Source organism: Lepisosteus oculatus, chromosome 23, assembly GCF_040954835.1.
Source record: "Lepisosteus oculatus isolate fLepOcu1 chromosome 23, fLepOcu1.hap2, whole genome shotgun sequence".
Taxonomy (NCBI): Eukaryota; Metazoa; Chordata; class Actinopteri; order Semionotiformes; family Lepisosteidae; genus Lepisosteus; species Lepisosteus oculatus.
The window spans coordinates 5,788,872-5,805,926 of record NC_090718.1 but is presented as its reverse complement, the minus strand read 5'-3'; the positions used below and the strand labels follow the sequence as shown (position 1 = coordinate 5,805,926).

Sequence of the window (17,055 nt, the reverse complement as noted above, 5' to 3'; positions counted from 1 at the left end):
GAACATAGTCCAGCACACTAACACTGTGCTACTGAACACACCTGAGCTCAGCACTCCAACACTAGGTTATTGAACACACCTCAGCCCAGCACTCAACGCTGGGCTATTGAACACACCAGAGCCCAACACTCCAACACCAACAACTGGCTACTCAAATACATTGTTTTTTATAATTGTCTCAACTGCCCCTTCACAAGATAACATGATTTAAAAAACATCTTTCTATCATTGACTTTAAGAAGCCAAGAACAGCTTAAGCTACTGAAGTGAGGTCCATTCAGTACCTTTAAATTATTGCGAATATGACTTCTACGGTCCTAGAAAACAGTTAAAAAGGAAGAATTGGTCACAGTGCACGGTTTTTGTTTCTTATCTAACAGCGACAATCTATGCAAGTATTCATTAAACATTAAAAATGGAACTGAATTTAAAATAAACACAACAAATGAATCATTCAGACGCTATTAGCTCTCACATTACCTGAAAAGTGAAGGCACTTTCGAGTGCTGTGCACTTAAAGCAGAGCTTTAATGGAGATCGTTTAGCCATGGCTGCCTGGGATAAATATTTAGGTGCCAAGGAGCTATGACTCACAGCAAAGTGACAGCTCTCCAACAGTTTCGGGTAGGCCTCATGATTGCCTCCATTTTCCTCCCCTCTCGACAACTCAAAAGCAATAACAAAATCCAATTAAGCTCATAAAATACATTCTATGCACCCTGCATGTATATATGAGCACATGTACTGTACTTACACAAACTCAGCACTGCCACTTTGCAAGTGCACCATTAATTCATAAAGGATACTGCAATTAAACCTGATTCATTAAATTCATTAAATGCATTAACTGTAGAATGAATCTCATTTGTACAAAAGTTTGTCTTCTAACACATTTTAAATGGTGTCTTTTTTGTATTTCAATACTTTGAATTCTGCAATATCTGGTTATGGGCTTTATATTACTTTATTTTGTGTAATGATAGGGAAGAAAACTACATTTATTTTCTCTCATTAAATATGATTGGTGTTTATGTTTGTTTTTTTTACTTTGTGTGATCAATCGTCCCTCTTAGCACAGTGGATAATGTTAATGATCTAATTATCTCTGGAAAGAGAATAAATCGATTGAACTTTCCACAAGCTCTGAACGTCTAATCAGGTTCAGGTCTCCTCAGCGAGGCACTAAGGCTAAAACCACTGCAATCTGCCCTTCTTTTATGTGTCTGTGCCAAAAACACAGCAGCCTCAAAAGTAGTACAGTTCAATGTGCATAATGCTGTTATTGCTTACCTCAGAATAAATAAAATAGAAAAAAAGAAAGTTTTGTAACACACGCACTGAATATATTTTAAACTAGATCTTGCATTTGATAAAGATCAAGGTACTGATTACATTGCATAGCTTTCAAAATTTCAAGACAGCAGTGATAAAAATATTCAATTTTTGTAACAGAATCTTCTCCCTTTTTTCAAGGTGCTTTTTTTCATTTTTGCCTTTATACGATCTACATATATATGTAAATGATAAGATACACAAAAAGACAGAAGACCGAAATGTAAATGTAAAAAAACATAGACAATATTGAATCTAGATGAATACTAGATTCAAATGTACAGATTAGTATAAGGGTAATTTAGGACCCGTCAGGGCAACGTACTGCAGCTAAATCTGACCAGTGAAATCAACATTTACTGTATGTAGTTTCTTACAAACATAAGGAGTATTTTAAGAGCAAGCAGTCACTAGCAGAACTACAGGAATGCAAGTATTAATTAACTCTGGTGGTTACACAACTTTAGAAAGCAGAACTGTTAAAAAAGACCTCTAATTCCATGTTGGAAGATGTACTTATTAATAAAAGTTAAAAGCTCCTCCTACACATTTAAAAGTTGGTCACTCTGAGACAGATCAATAGACATTGTGACAGAATTTAGGACAAAGAAGTAGTCAATGTCTGTTATGAATCAGGGATATGGAGAATGATACTGCATTCTTTACTTCCTGTACCTTTCCCCATTTTATTTGTAGTGAAAGAGCTTATCAGAAAGGGGCTTTTACCAATGGCTCATAGGATAATGATGGCCCATTTAAGGATTTTCTACTTGAATTGAGCACCAGTATGTCAGTGAAGGTCAGGCCCTGGGCCTGGATGGTTGGAATTGCTTATATTCAGAAAAAAAATAATAGATGTTTTGTGATTTGGGTCTATTTTCACGAACTCTACTGCTCCGATACATTTTGGGAGGTTGTTGAAAATCTTTGGTGGTAATGAAACAGTAGAACCTTGATTTTGCAATAAACACTGTCGAGAGATACGTACACACAGGTGTTCAGATATCAAGGTGTGTCAGATACAAAGGGTTGTAGGAGCGTGGAATGAGGTACCCAGCCATAATGTTGAAGCCAGTACCTTGTTCTATTTAAAGCAACATCAGAATGAGAATCTCAGATCAGTTAGCTACCAACTGCTATGGGGCTGGGAGGGTTAAGTGGCAGCCGTTTGTTTGTCACCTTTCCAATGGATGGTCATCTGTTTTCAACTTTATCACCTCGCTCTCCAGCTTGTCTGGGGCAAGCCAGGCATCTGCCACTAAGCTCACAGGATCTATAAAGGATTCTATCTATCTTCATTATCGCCCAATGCAACTGAGTTAATCCAGAAAACTGCTCACTTGCACTGAGTGCAGAGGCATTTCACACATTGTCTTTGCTGGAAATATCATTTTATATTTTTTTGTGTGCTTTGTACCTTCTGCATCTCATACTGTACATTCAGTTTAAAAAAAAAAAACTGTTAGAATACCAACCTAACCAACCAGGAGGCTGTCCTGCTCCACTCCTTCCTCACAACGCACACCAAGAAATCCCAACCTCCAGTCATTTGACTTTGGTCACAAGCTCACACTGCCTTCCCTCAGTCTCTCAGCTAGAACCAGCAGTCCACACCACTCCTCTCATCCCTCTCTCCCATTCCTGCAGCTCCAGCCTCTCATCCACACTGTCTCCCTCTATCAGCTGTTACCACTGATGTGCACAGTGTCCAGGCCACTGTCCCGGCCCCTCAGCGCAGACCACTCTACAAGCCCGGCAGCAAGGCCACCCTATCTCCTGTCCTTTAGCAGAACTCACCTCCGCTGAGACTCCATCCGAAACCAGAGAGCCGAGGCGTCTCTTACAGTATTTGCACATCAGGCGAACACTTTCTGGGTTTACAGCAGGGCACTGATGTGAAAACATAGATGACTTCCACAGCATTAATGAACGTATTTTATCCTTTTTAAAGCAAGGGATAAAACAAAAGGGTGCGTTAATTGGAAAGCTTTTCATATAAAAAAAGATCCAGCCTTGTCTTTAACACAATTCTTTGTCTCTGTCTTTGTCTTTGAAACATATCAAAAGAGCCAATTATAATTACTTTTTATCAGTGCCTTCACCACCACGTTTGAACCCCCTGACGATAGCTGGCGCTCTGATTGTATCATCCACCTTTGCTCTGAGAAAGAGAAATAAAAACCTCTACATCTCACCACCCGCTGCCCTGATCACATGCCCACTGGGCAGAATTACAGATCCGTCAGATGGTGGCTTTAAGAGAAAGGGCTACAGACACTCACCACCACTCTACAGAGCGAAACACAGACAACATGCTCTCACAAAATTCTGTGCACATGGGAACACACAGGAAACAGCCTATTGGAGGAAAGGCCTTCAAACAACATCACACCCAGCTGAGGTGAAAGCTGCTTCCGCCCCAGACAACGACAAAGCCGGGCCTTCTCCCTCCCTCATCTTCACCTTCCTCATTTCATTCTCCAAGTTAGTTTTTCAAAATATCTAAACCGTACATAGAGGATATAGGGTAGGGATCTTCACATGGCACACATATGTCATGGGACACAACAGCACCAAGCACAACAAGGTGCAGACAAACACCTCTCGTACCAGCATCTGGTAGACTTTGCTGCTGACATGGCCTGACACTGTAGGTTATATACAGTACTGTAGAAGGCAGGCGATCACCTACTGAGAGAGTTACACCTGATGATTTGTCTACAAACTCAGTCCTTATTAAACTGATCAAAAACCAAAAACAATTACAATATTGTGCAAAAATCTTAGGTACAATCAGAAGTTATGATTAACTACGATATGAAGTAGATTAACAATTCTTTTAAAGTCCCTGCTAGTGTTTTTTTCTATTTAAACAGCTCAGAGTTTTTAATGCAGCTCATTTTGGCCAACGAGAGAGTCTGCAATCTTCAATTCACACTAATTAGGTACATGAGCAGCACATAACACGTCTTGTAGCGACTAATCTATCACTTTCACTCTGTCTCAGGTGATCCCCATCATTAACACCTGTTCCTCTCTTCGTAAAGCTAGAACACTGGTGTCCAAATACAGATCCATTACCTTACAACACATCCTCTACAATTTCAGTACAGAATCATCTGATTTGTTTTTGCTCTGAAAAAGAAAACGTAAAGATAAAAGAGAGAAAGATCGTGTGAAATGCTTGAAACGTTTACACAGCAGTAGTGTACAGTATGTCTTGAATGCCCTGTTTAATATGGCTACTTTTGCACAAAATTCACTTGGAGCGATGGTGTTGAGTCAGCTGGGAGATACATGCACAGCAAATCAAAATGGCTCACTCATTTCCTCCTGCAAGCCTTACACTTTCCTCTCAACAAGATGCTTCAGGCAGGAAGAGATCTCTTTCTGCCTGGCGGAGACAGCTTTTCTCCCAATTACTTGGGGGCAAAAATAAGAGTGCTCTACTGAAGTGCTGCCCACCTAACAGTTGTGTCTTTGTTAATTGCAAGCAGCATTTGGGTGATCAGAAAAAAAAAAACATGTATACACTGGAGAGAACAAAGCTATGATAAATAAATGAGATCAGTCAGGCAGGTGTATCCCCAACCTACATGTTCCTTTGAACACCAAGAGATCGGATGTAAAATGCCAATCACTTCCCGTTTTGCAGTTATCTTTACCAGAACTAACACCAAGAGCAAACACACCTAGAGCACCGAGGCATTACGCAGGGCGATGTAGACAAATCTGCTGGCTAAGATTTATGCCATGCATGAGAAATGCAGACAAATTCATTATCACCGCAGTTACAATTGCAAATTAACTGCAGAACGGTTATTTACATATACTAGTTGTTGGGACTTGTCTCGCTTCTGCCTTTTTTTGTCCTGACAGAACAGCTGTTATTAAGACTAAACTTCCGTTGTGTCCTTGACTCCACGCGTTTCTGTCCAGCAGGGTTTAGAAATTCATACTGGGTGCACCACAAACGTTTATCGCTTTCTCTTAGCAGAGCCATTTAGCGTACTTCTCACCTTAAATCCGAGCGCAGAGACCACCAGGAACATTAACAACAGGTGTGCAACATTGGGGTATTTCCTCTACAACATACGTCAGCTACCCGTCCCCTGGGCTGCTCTGGGGGAAAGCAAGACTTCTAAATAAAAAATAAATCATGTGTACATGGAGACGAATGATAATATAAAACTGTGCAGTCAAAGCAGAACATTCGAATTACAATGCGTAAGTTGTTTATTTAAACTCAAAAGCACCATTTAATAATGCAAAACCTTTGTGTCATTTTCATTGTTAACTGTGCGTTTCGGAATACTGCTTCAGCTTTCTGACGTACGGTACTCATGTGGTTGTCCGTTATCTCCCGTCGAAAAACCCCTGTTACAGCACGCTGTCTCTGATTATATATCCAATTATCCATTTATTCCAACTGCTTTACAGAAAAAAAGACTGCAGAGTGGAAGTGCCGTCTTTTTATGCTTTAGCAGCTACAGATCCTTTCAGAACAGCTTACACTCAAGTGTATTTTCAAATGTGCATGGTAAGCAATCATCAGTGGTTTAATTTCATACACACACTGTAAATCATTTCTCGTTTCAAAAAGGGCAATCTTAGTTTTTTAATTTGTTTTTTTTTTCATTTGCAAGCTAAGGGGAAAAAGCAGGAATTTGGTTTGATATATTTATTTTTTTGGAAAGGCTGAGTGTGATTGAGTACTTCAGGTTGCCTGCTAACCACCGAATATATAAGTTTGAAACTTGCACGCACACACACGCCTTCGGGCAATTTAGACTTGTTCGGAGGATGGACGAGGAACATTACAACTCCTGTATCAAGTTGTAATGATTTTCATTGGGTTTCTTGCTAGGAAAAAAAAATCTGTCTGACAGATCCTATAAAAATCTATATTAAAAAAAGAAGTACAGCATGACTTCATGATCACAGCATCCAGCTCTCAGTCAATATGACAGACCCAAGCATCGACTTTTCAAGGAAAACTTTTTTTATATTATTTATTTCGCCAGTTATGCACAACACTCTCACGGTGTCCCACTCCTCTCCAGCAGACACGCACTCAGGTATCAGCTGTGGTCAAATGAAGTTTAGGCTGGAGGTGAATAACCCAGAAAGAAGTCTGACAATCTGACTTTGGATTCAGGTTTAATGTCCCAGGATTGAAATGAGTCAAAAAAGTCCCTTTGGCTACACGTGGATTGAAATACTGTTGAAAAACATAATTCTGCTGACTAGATTTACCGTCTTTTTAAATCTAGCACAGCGTGGTCTCTTCTCCTCATCACCTCATCACCAGCCAATGCAAGTATTCATATTTTCTGCCACCTTTTTGACACATTTTGACTGGTTTCCATACATAAATCTCTCAGTGCTGCATCCAGTACCGGTTCCCGGGGGAGCTGGAGCCTATCCCAGCAGGCAATGGGCGCAAGGCGCTATACACTTGGGATGGGACATCAGACAATGCTGGGCCTGAAGACAGGTGCGGGTCATGTCTGTTTGTGTTCTCTGACCATACGGGGCTCGAGAGCTACATACACACCCTCTTCCACCTCGCAGGACGGCTCAATACGCTTCTCAGGGCTAGAATTCATTTATTTATAAAGGCCTTACCATACTATTTACAGTACTACTGACTGACTCTGCCCTCCGTGTGCCAAGAGGCACTCTGCAAGGCTCAAAGGAATGTTTCAATGGTAAATACAACACAAAGGTAGAGGATTGTCTTCTGTATAAAAGGTACCATTTTTTAAGTGAACAATGTAATGTTTTTGTAGAGGTTTGGACATAATGCTTGTGTCTGCTTGGTGAGTTCGGGACTGGAACTCTGATGTTGTGCTGTGATGACATTGCAAGTGATCTAAGGTATAACAGTGGTGTTATTCTGAGAAACTCCTAGTACAGCAGGCAACAGCAGTACTTTATATACAGTACATGTCAATTCCACACTACAGAAGCTACCAAGTGCGACGGGACCTATTTTATGTGATAGAAGGACTTTTTTTTTTAATTTTGTTCATTAGAATCATTTTTAAGGACATAAAATCTCTGCTCACTGAAAATTATTACAGAACCAAAGAAGCCCATCGTGTATCGGATACAGTATATCTGTTACAAAATGGATGGATGGATCTCTGGAACAAAAGATTTAGATTCCAAAAATGCCATTTGTTTTATGGGTAGGAAACAAGTGCTTGGGGTGTAGAAAGAAAAAAAGAAAATCAGAAACTTTATCAACCGATGTTTCTTTGGTGACAATGAAGCAGCTGTCTCCCAGGGGCTTTGTGCTACATCTCTGGGTGTCTTGTAGAAGAGGAAAGCATTTGCACGGAATACAGCAGATAAATCACCGGAGTACATCATCATCACTTGTGAGCTAGCTTTCCGACAGCAGCCCAGAGTACTTTACTGAGTGTCCTTACGGAAACATTACTGGATTTTACTCCTGGGGCCACATCGGAATAAAAGGATCAAGACAATTCCAAGCATCAGAAATAAAAATGAAATCGGAAGATATTGTGAGGACACCAGGAAAATGCTTAGCAAAGGAACAGTAATATAATTAAACTTACAGTAAGAGACCTCAAACACAGGCAAATATTTGGAGGGGAGAGCCGCAGAGAACAAGTAATGAAATCAGTGAAGTGATTCACTTCAGCAGCAAAGGTTAGCATCAGGAAAGTGTTTCCTAGTTGCTGATTTTTTTTGTTTTTCAGTTAGGCGGCGCGTGCAGTTCGGGGGGCAGGTTAATTGGTCTGGCCTCATTTCTGCTCCCCTGGAGCAGTGAGAGGAAGGTGTAGGTGCGAGAGCAGCTGAGCGAATCTGAAATCAGTACCACAGCGAATCTGCTTTTAAAAGCCTTTGAAAGCCGCCAGATTGTGAAAAGATGCTTTTTCATCCTCTGTCTTTGTTTGCGAAGGCTGGGAGAGATGATGTCACACCATGTTAGAGCACGGCAGCAATGGCAGGCACTGTCTGGATTGTTTCAAAAGTATGTGTTGGTTTATTTCAATTATCCAACAACTTGAAATCTACACCAAACAAAGTGCTAGAGACGGTGTGCATATCGTTTTAAAGATGAATAAAATAGAGTTATCTATTCATGGGGGCAAAATGCTTCTCTGCCTTTGTCTTAGCTCTCCTGAGTCCCGGTGTGTCCCAGAACCCATTTTGCAGCATTCTGATTCTGGTCAGACTACTTTATGTGACCCTGCCATACTGTATCAAAATGCCCCCTTGAGACCAGTCTGGTCTATCAATTAGACCAGATCCTTCAAGCAACCCCACGCCTGGAGAGTTTCAGGTTTTTACTCTAGCTGCACTCTGAATGGCTGAGTTGGATCAATCAATTGAATGAGTAGGAGGAGTTAACAGTGTTTCTAGATCTCTGGTCATTGACCTTTTAAGGCTGACTATAAAACCTGCAGGATCACAGCTCTCCATGACCAGAGTATAATGTCAGCTGTTGCTAAACGGTTAATTGGTGTTTTATTTTACTGCCGCCCTTGTTTGCAGGAATGTAATTGCTCTGAAATGATAATCCAGCAATAGGGTCATCCTTGACATCTGTGAAACAGCATATGTTTACCACTTCTTCAGAGCCCATGGCCACTGAGACACTGGACTATCAATCAAGCCTGCTTCTTCCCCAGGACTCAGTGAAAATGTTGTAATGAGGGGCGCAGATTATTGTTTCATGGCAGATATTTTCCAGGAACTATGAAACAAATATTACAAGCTTTTTTATTAACATGTTATGCAATACTGTGCATTTATTTACATTATTAGATGAATGCAGTAGATACACAGAAAGATAACATATTGTGAATAGGTATAGACGTGCAGAAATAATGAACACAGATAAATAGATCAGAGCTAATTAATATTCACATTCCCTGTGATAGATACTGCAGGAAGGCAGAAAAAGATAAAGAATGTAATTGTCCATGAAATGCCTTGATGTTATTAAATCTACACAATACATGCCTGTTTGTGTGGGAAAGTGGTCTGGGAATTTACAAGATCAGGCAAGCCAGCAAAATCAGCAACCCAGTGTAACGCCAATGTCTTCTTTGCAGACCTTCAAAGTGCCTCAGAGTAACACTGGAAATACTCTGGATCTTCTACTTCACACGGTTCCTTTAAGGGTTTATTCAAATTTGGTTTGTTTGAATGACACGATGGCTATATTAAGTACCAATGGACTTAACAACCAACTGAAAAGATTAATGCTTTGCTTACATTATTCACATTATACTGTCCTGGTAGAAGCCCATGTACCCCCAGAGACATTTCACTGAGAAATGTGGATCAACACTAATCCAAAGGCATCATTCTAGACATTGTCAGAATCCCTTACTGTGATACAATTTCCTTGAGATTGTGCAAGTGTCTTAATCGGTGTGAAACCAGAGCACATTCCAAGATTTAAAACCGGCTAGATGAAAAGGAAATCATAAAGGTTTTAATGAACAGAGTGTGTGTTTCTGGCTGTGCAGTGCAGTAAGGCTCAGCAGAGCCACTGTATTGAAATGAGCAAATATTTGTACCATGTCTGCAAGACAAATATCGACCTTCTGCATCTGACTCTGCATAATCCACAAAGTCAGAATTATCCAACACTGATACAGTATGTCTGCATATACAGTACCTCATTCTGTGCTTGGTTTTTTGTTACAATTGTATTAAGTCCTTGTGTAGTCGCAAAGGGATACAATGAACTTGCAGCTAAGAGAAAAAGAATCTTAAACATTTTTGTTTTACTTTAACACAAAGTGAAGAGTTAACTAGAATCTGATGCGCTGTAATAGTAAAGTAAAATAAGCACAGTCACAAAACTCCATGTACTGTATATACACATTTTAAGAACTTAAAAACGTCTTTGTAACTTGTACAGTAAGTGTACAAAGGGTCATTTTTGTTCTTGGTACTGTATATATATTTCATATGTGCTCTATTTTTATTTGACATTAGTGAGTCCTACCTCTGGTGCCTGTGTTAAAGCTCTCACCTTGACACGGTCTTCAGGGAACATGACACCGTGCAGACCTCAGCTTAAAAGCTGTGGTTCATCTTGAGTCCCAAGGAATCTCATTTTGTTTCCCAATGGAAGGCTAAACGGAAAGAGTGTTTCTGCACTAACCGCCGCTGAAGCTGCCCTGGGGAGTTGGACGAGCGTCCGCTAATCGCCGCGATTTGATCGCTGAGCTGAGACTCAGGTGGGCCGAGTGGGAGAGCTGCTGATGCTGTCAGAGCAGACTGGAGCGCAGAGATACAATAGCTGCCTGGGCGGGAGGTGTCCCCTCCAGCACCGCAACCTCAATACCTCTGACCACGGCGTGTTCAGGCGACGCACAGCAGACATGACCGACAACTGCAGCATAACAAGCAGGAAGAGCTCTGTCCGCCTGCTGTCGGGCTGCCATGTAAAGCAAGCCCATGGTGATTAGATTCTTTTTTATTCCCTGCCTTTCAAAACCGCTTGCGCTCCAAGACTAGGGACAGCCCAGCAATCTCATAGTAGACATCTATGCTGGGACAAATGAACCACAAAAAACTGAGGCCCCACATCTGCCTCATCTCCGCCATTTTGTCTGAGAAGCATGGCATCAGAGGCCTCGAAACTGGACAGGTTTCATTAACACCCAGGATGCCTCTGATTCGCACAGTTTATTGTCATAATGTTCCTGCCCATAACGTGTCATTAACTGGTTGATGGAAAGCAGCCTGTTATGCACATCGAAGGTGTTTCTAGGATTGTTTGGGCCATTAACACCAAACACGATACGCATCATTCTAGTGAGCGTACAGTTAACATCTGGTGCACTGTCATTCCTGCATTTATCAAGATGGCAATGCTACCGCTGTCTGAGAATATGAGCTGATTCTCATATGCACTGTACAAGCTGCTTCTACAGCACGCACAGCTCTTGTTAATAGACACTGTAGTCAGGTATCAGCCAGTTAGTCAGGTATCACAGTCAATTCAGCGCCCTCCTTGAAAAAGTTCAAGTTAGCTTTAATAATGAACTCTAATATTATTTCTCATTAAAATGCTGGCTGTTAAGTATGGCTCTAAAGTGTTTTATTTTCAAGTCAATTCATTTATACTGTCTTGGATCAATTATACAATTGGCAGAGGTAAACCCTCTTTATTTTGAAAGTGCAAAGGTATTGGTACAAACTGGCTGAAGGGTTTCTCTTGTTGGTTAGTGTGTTTGTTTGCTGTTGGGTAAACAAGAATATCTTTTCAGCCTAACCTGCTTTGACTTTTGTGATTGGTGGTGGAAATTCAAAATAAGACCTATGCAACTGACTGTTAAAGAAAAGCAGGCAATTTTGAACATGAAAGAAATGTGAAAGACAATCAGAACCACAGCACAGAAGTTAGACAAACAATCCAAAAATCAACAATTGGGAGGGTACAAAATACATAATAGATATCATGGTTACATTACTCATCAGCCAAGAAAATCATCTGTGGTTGGTTACAGAAAATTATCAAACCCTAAAAAAAATGTCAGTGAAAACGGCAACAGCAACCAGTGTGTGAGGCATCAGAGGCATCAAAAAAGGCTCTTCGAAGAAGACAGACAGCTATCCAAAGGCTGCCTTGCAAGATGTAAACCTTTCATCAGTAAAAAGAACAGAAAAGAACAGCATTAGGTTTTACAGAAGCACAAAGATGAGGCAAGAGGATCTTGGCTTTTTACAGACCGGTGACACTAACAAATACCTTTACCAAAGTGCAGGAGAAGTTGGAATGTGGAGGAAGAAAGAGGCTTTAGATGCACCAGTGAACACCACCATATTTCTGAAGCACAATGGATGCGATGTCCTGATAAGGACAAGCATGACTGACTATGAACACAGTGGCACAGGAGTAGCATTGCTGCCTCACTAGACAGTGGAGGGATGGATGACTACCTGATTCTTAAACAGGCTTAAATTTTCTTTCGAAAATTGAAAATGCAGCTAAGGATAGTATTGGCAGAATTAAGTCTGAAGATCACAGAAACATATTCCTGTTTGTGCAGAAGAAAATGCTTCCAAACTTATCGAGCAGAACCTCACCGCACCGTAGGACACGGGCCCAGAACAGAAGCCAGTGCAACCAAGGAGTCCATCAGGACAAACAAGTGAAAAACATTTTCTTGGACTGCTGAAGTAAATCTCCGGATCTACATCCAACTCATTATGCAGTTTACATGCTGGAAAATGTAAGTCAGGACGCCACAACCCATCTTTAATTTGATACAGGGCATCACCAAGGACACATAATACCCTTCTTCGGGCTCACAGGACAGGATAGTATTTCAGGACTCTACCTACTGAAACCCACAGGCTGACTCATTTGTGACAAGTTCACAAGAAAACCTAAATATTCTCCTATTGCGTCTCCAAGACACTAAATGCAAGTAATGATTTAACCTTCTGGGATGTGGTACCAATAAGATGTTCATCTCATACTGCATAGTACGTAACAGGTGATTCAGGACTACACAAAAATAATTTGCTTTGAAATACTATGTATTGTCAAAGTGCCTCAGAAACACCGGCACAAACCCCACATCATTGTCTTGGTCACCTGAGAAGTATTTACATATGTCACACCCATGCCACACAGATATCCAGCCATTCACCACAGCTGTGGAGACACTGCCCTCTTAAACTGACAATATCACCTTTATTTCACTTGGTGCAGCATGTCCCTCTCTTTATTTTCCAGAGGGAAAAGTCAGTTTGTTCTAGGTCAAGATCAGACATGAAAAGGCATCAAGGAGATTCCACCTCCCTTCCCTGGGCTAACAGTCAGGCTCCTCTGACTCTGTGATCCTCAGAAGAACAGAAACATGCGGCAGCCCCCTTCTTCACCTTATCACAGCTGCAAAGCATCGGTGGCTGCAGTTTAAATATTTAGATTATGTGTCCTGACCCCAGCACAATGGAAATTTCAGTCGCCTTGCGGTACTTGCTATGCAAAAGCACACCTTGCCTCTCTGTTCTCCTGCTCTTTAGGACATCGGCAGGCTTTCCAGAACCTTTGACATCGCTATCAGGGGAAAAGCTCGGCAAGGGACACAGGTCTGAGCTACTGCATTGAAGGGTTTGCCGTAATCTTTCAGTGTAGTGCGATAAAGCAAGCCTTAACTCCTATCCCCAGTGCCTTAGAAATACCAAAGTAATGAACTTGTCATTGATAAATGCTAAACACACTGCAGTTCATTTTCCGAAAGAATTAAAAAATATGATGAGAGGCGGAATGGGAAAAAAAACTAGTGTGGGATTAAAAAACAAGAGTAATTTGTTTCTTGCTCAGGTGATGGATTGTGAAATCTTGAGTTTCTTTAGCTGGCATTGTGCCATATGATTTTCACGTGTTTTTGTTCCAAAGCAAAGCTGCCCTGCCCCTGCCCTAATGGCAACAGCTGGCACAGACAGGTACAAAGCTCCTGGGAGATGAGCAAGGTGCCGAAAAGAAATGACATTGTTGTTCACTTGAAAAACAGTATATACTATGCATAAAAAATATAAATATGAGCTACAAAAACTTCACAAAGTTATCAGGGAAACGGCAGTCTTTTTGCAGCAGATGCATGAACATTTCCTTGGACAGATATGCCAGAGGTAAATGAATTGTGCTTATTAATGCTTGGTCAACAACAGGAGGGCTGTTGGAAGCAACACAAGCTGTACAGTACGTGTACAACAGGTGGGGCTCAAGGCTGGTGAGAAGTCATGGCGTAACTATCACATTCTGCTCTCACAAGAAAGTCATTGTTGCACATGACACATGAGGGTGTGTGTTGTCCTGCTGCTATGTTGTCACGTCAGGACAGGTAGGGCAATCAGTGTGCTTGGGATTGCTGCTCTGCAACAACACGCTGCATCTGTCCAGACCATCACACCTAAACATCCCCATCAGTTGTTCTCCTGTATTCTGCCTATCGGTGCCACACTCCCTGACATTCATCAGAGTGGTCTGTGCTTAAACTCCAAAACTGGCACATCTACCAAGGGTGACATAATCCAGTCTCTCACAGACTCGGCAAAGGGATTTTTTTCTAGGAAGAGGGACATGTACATATACATCCATCCATTTTCTACTTTATTGAGTACAAGGTTGTGGTGGAGCCAGAGCTTATCCCTGCTAACAGCAGGGGAAAGACAGGGTACACCTGGACAACGTATCTGGTCCATCGCAAGGATCATACAGAGACAGACACACACTCACAGCAGGACCAATATTTCCAGAAGCCCATTAACCCACCAGCATGTCTTTGGACTGTGGGAGGAAACTGGAGCACCCGGAGGAAACCCAAGTGGACCCAGTGAGAACATCCAAACTCCACGCAAACAGCACCCTGGAAACTGAACCCGTGCTGCTCATGAAGAACTGTTTATTAGGCATTAGGCATAAAATATATAAAAAATACTGATGCAGATGGTCATTTCAATTCAATTACACTATAGAAGTTCAAGAGTCCACAATACAGCAGATAAATGGGCTAGGAGTTTCATAAATTCAGCAATGAGTTCTCACTGGAGCCATTAGAAGGCAGCAGATGCTTTAGAATACGGTACATTTCTCACTACTTGTTTGACCTTAATTTGTAATTGCAGTTTAATTGATCTGTTTAAGTACCCTGTCTGCAAAAAAAATGAGCACCTTTTGAGATCCGAAAAATCAGCAAAACAGGATGTCGGATGAGACGGTAAGCTTTCATCTTGTCAGCATGGAAATGGAAAACTGCATTTTATACAAGGGCACACCTGTAAAGTGTAGACTCACCATCAGCTGGCACAGCCTGCTGGAGGAGACGCAGAAGGTGACATTGTGACACCACTCCAGAGCCAGGGAAGACCTGTTGAAATATAGGGTTGGGTGTTAGTTCATTTTTATGAAAACATAACACCTTTTATAGCTCTGTAACAAAGAAGGTAGGAATAGAGAACATTTTAAGAGCTGAAAATGTTTTTATTTTGTTGTAATTTAAGGATGGTGTTTTATGTATCATTATTTGAATCTGAGATGGAAATATTTTATGGTCTTCAATAACTGATAATTCTCAGTGTTATCAGGAACAAAAAAGGAGTGCTTTAGTGTGATTTATATGCATATTATTATGGTTTTAGTGCCATTTAAAGATAGACTAGAAGGTTTTATTGCCAGGATGAAGAACTAAAAATGTACTGGTCCTGTGTCATTATTAGAGAAGAGGAACTGTTTTATGGTCATTATTTACAGCTGAGTTTCAGAGTAGTTATTTAAGAGTTGGAAATGGAGTGTTTTAATGTCGTAATTAAATACTGTTTGTGCTGTTTTATTTTACGATGAAACGTAGAATGGGCAAGAAGAAGACAATCACATCCTCATTGAAATACATTTGATACTTAACCAAAGTTTGGACATTACCACAACTATACAATCAGAGACTCTCTAATCTCTCTACTTTACTATCTATATACTAATTTACTACTACACTACACTGTGATCTACTACAAGTCTCATATAGAGGTATGCTTCTGATCTGCTATGGTTCATGTTAGTTGGCTATATGTCATGTTCTGCACTGCAGCACTCGATTTCTTTCATGCGACATATTCATTTTCCTACCAGGATGCAAACAGAATATTGCATCTTCCTGCCACAGAAAACGGCTTGCTTTCTGAATCAAACTAAGCTTCTGGGTGCCCCTGTTACGGCTCCCATCTGAATGTGTTAGCACAAACGCACACAAAACAAAAACAGGAAAAAGAGGGAAAAGTTCAACAAGAACAAACAAGCACTTAAAGTTCCAGACAGCTCTTGAAGTGTTTGGTTAGAACAACTATGAAGTGATAAAAAACTAAATTAGGGTAAATGTTTTTAAATGTCAGCCTTTCTGTCTGCTGTATCACATTACGAGCGCTATTTCCCCCTGCATGCCTGTTACACATTTCTGGTTTGTTTCCATCCTTCTCCGTTTCAGCAGCCGTTTCTAGATGCATGCCTGACACAGAACATCAAAAATGATCTCTACTTTTAAATGAAAGTTACCACTCCACCACGGCAGCATTTTCTTAGAAAAAATAAATCTGATGGAGCCTTCAGGACTGGGGTGAGAAAGATGCGCGTCGTCCTCCCTGTCATCTTAAATTCTTCGCTTGTAAGCTGGAGATGTTTTGCCTTGATTCCCTTCCTGGGAATGCACGGCGTGAGAGGTAAGCTAAAATTACTCTCTTGCTCAGCAGCCCCCCTGCCTGCTGGATGAAACATTTTAAGAGTTGTAGACTGGCAGCCGGCCCAGAGGCCTTCCTCACTGCAGGGGGCTGGTACCTGCTGGTACCTGCTGGTAAACCCACAGAATTCCCTGCCCCCGGCACAGCGCTCTGTACCTACAGCACAGCACTGTGACTGGGTGCCCAGCTGGGGCCCGCCGGGCACGTGAGGAAAAAAACGACCTGCCCGTCTTTGAGGCCGGCACATGTTCTGACAGCTGAATCCTTCTCTTTGTTCTGTTCATCAGGGTTTGGGGGGAGTTGATTAGTTTAAAAAAATCCTTTCACAGGTTCTGTACTGACTGCAAATGCTGGGCGGCTACAGCGTGGGATTTACGTGCAGCTAGAGTACAGGAAGGCCTGTCAAGGCTCTGGGCTCTGATGCAGAATCAACCTCCACTTTCTGTAACTCCAGATACATTCCAGCTAGGTTTGCCAAACTGTGCA

At 41.4% G+C, this 17,055-nt stretch overlaps 1 long non-coding RNA gene across 1 annotated transcript; it reads right to left on the bottom strand.

Annotated features, from left to right (window-relative positions):
• Positions 1-9,183: 9,183 nt before the first annotated feature.
• On the bottom strand, positions 9,184-16,481 carry LOC138224813 (uncharacterized). The gene is made up of 3 exons (XR_011183254.1): positions 16,388-16,481; positions 15,140-15,212; positions 9,184-11,974 (listed from the first exon to the last, which is right to left on the bottom strand). It is a non-coding gene; the product is annotated as an uncharacterized lncRNA (long non-coding RNA).
• Positions 16,482-17,055: the final 574 nt, after the last annotated feature.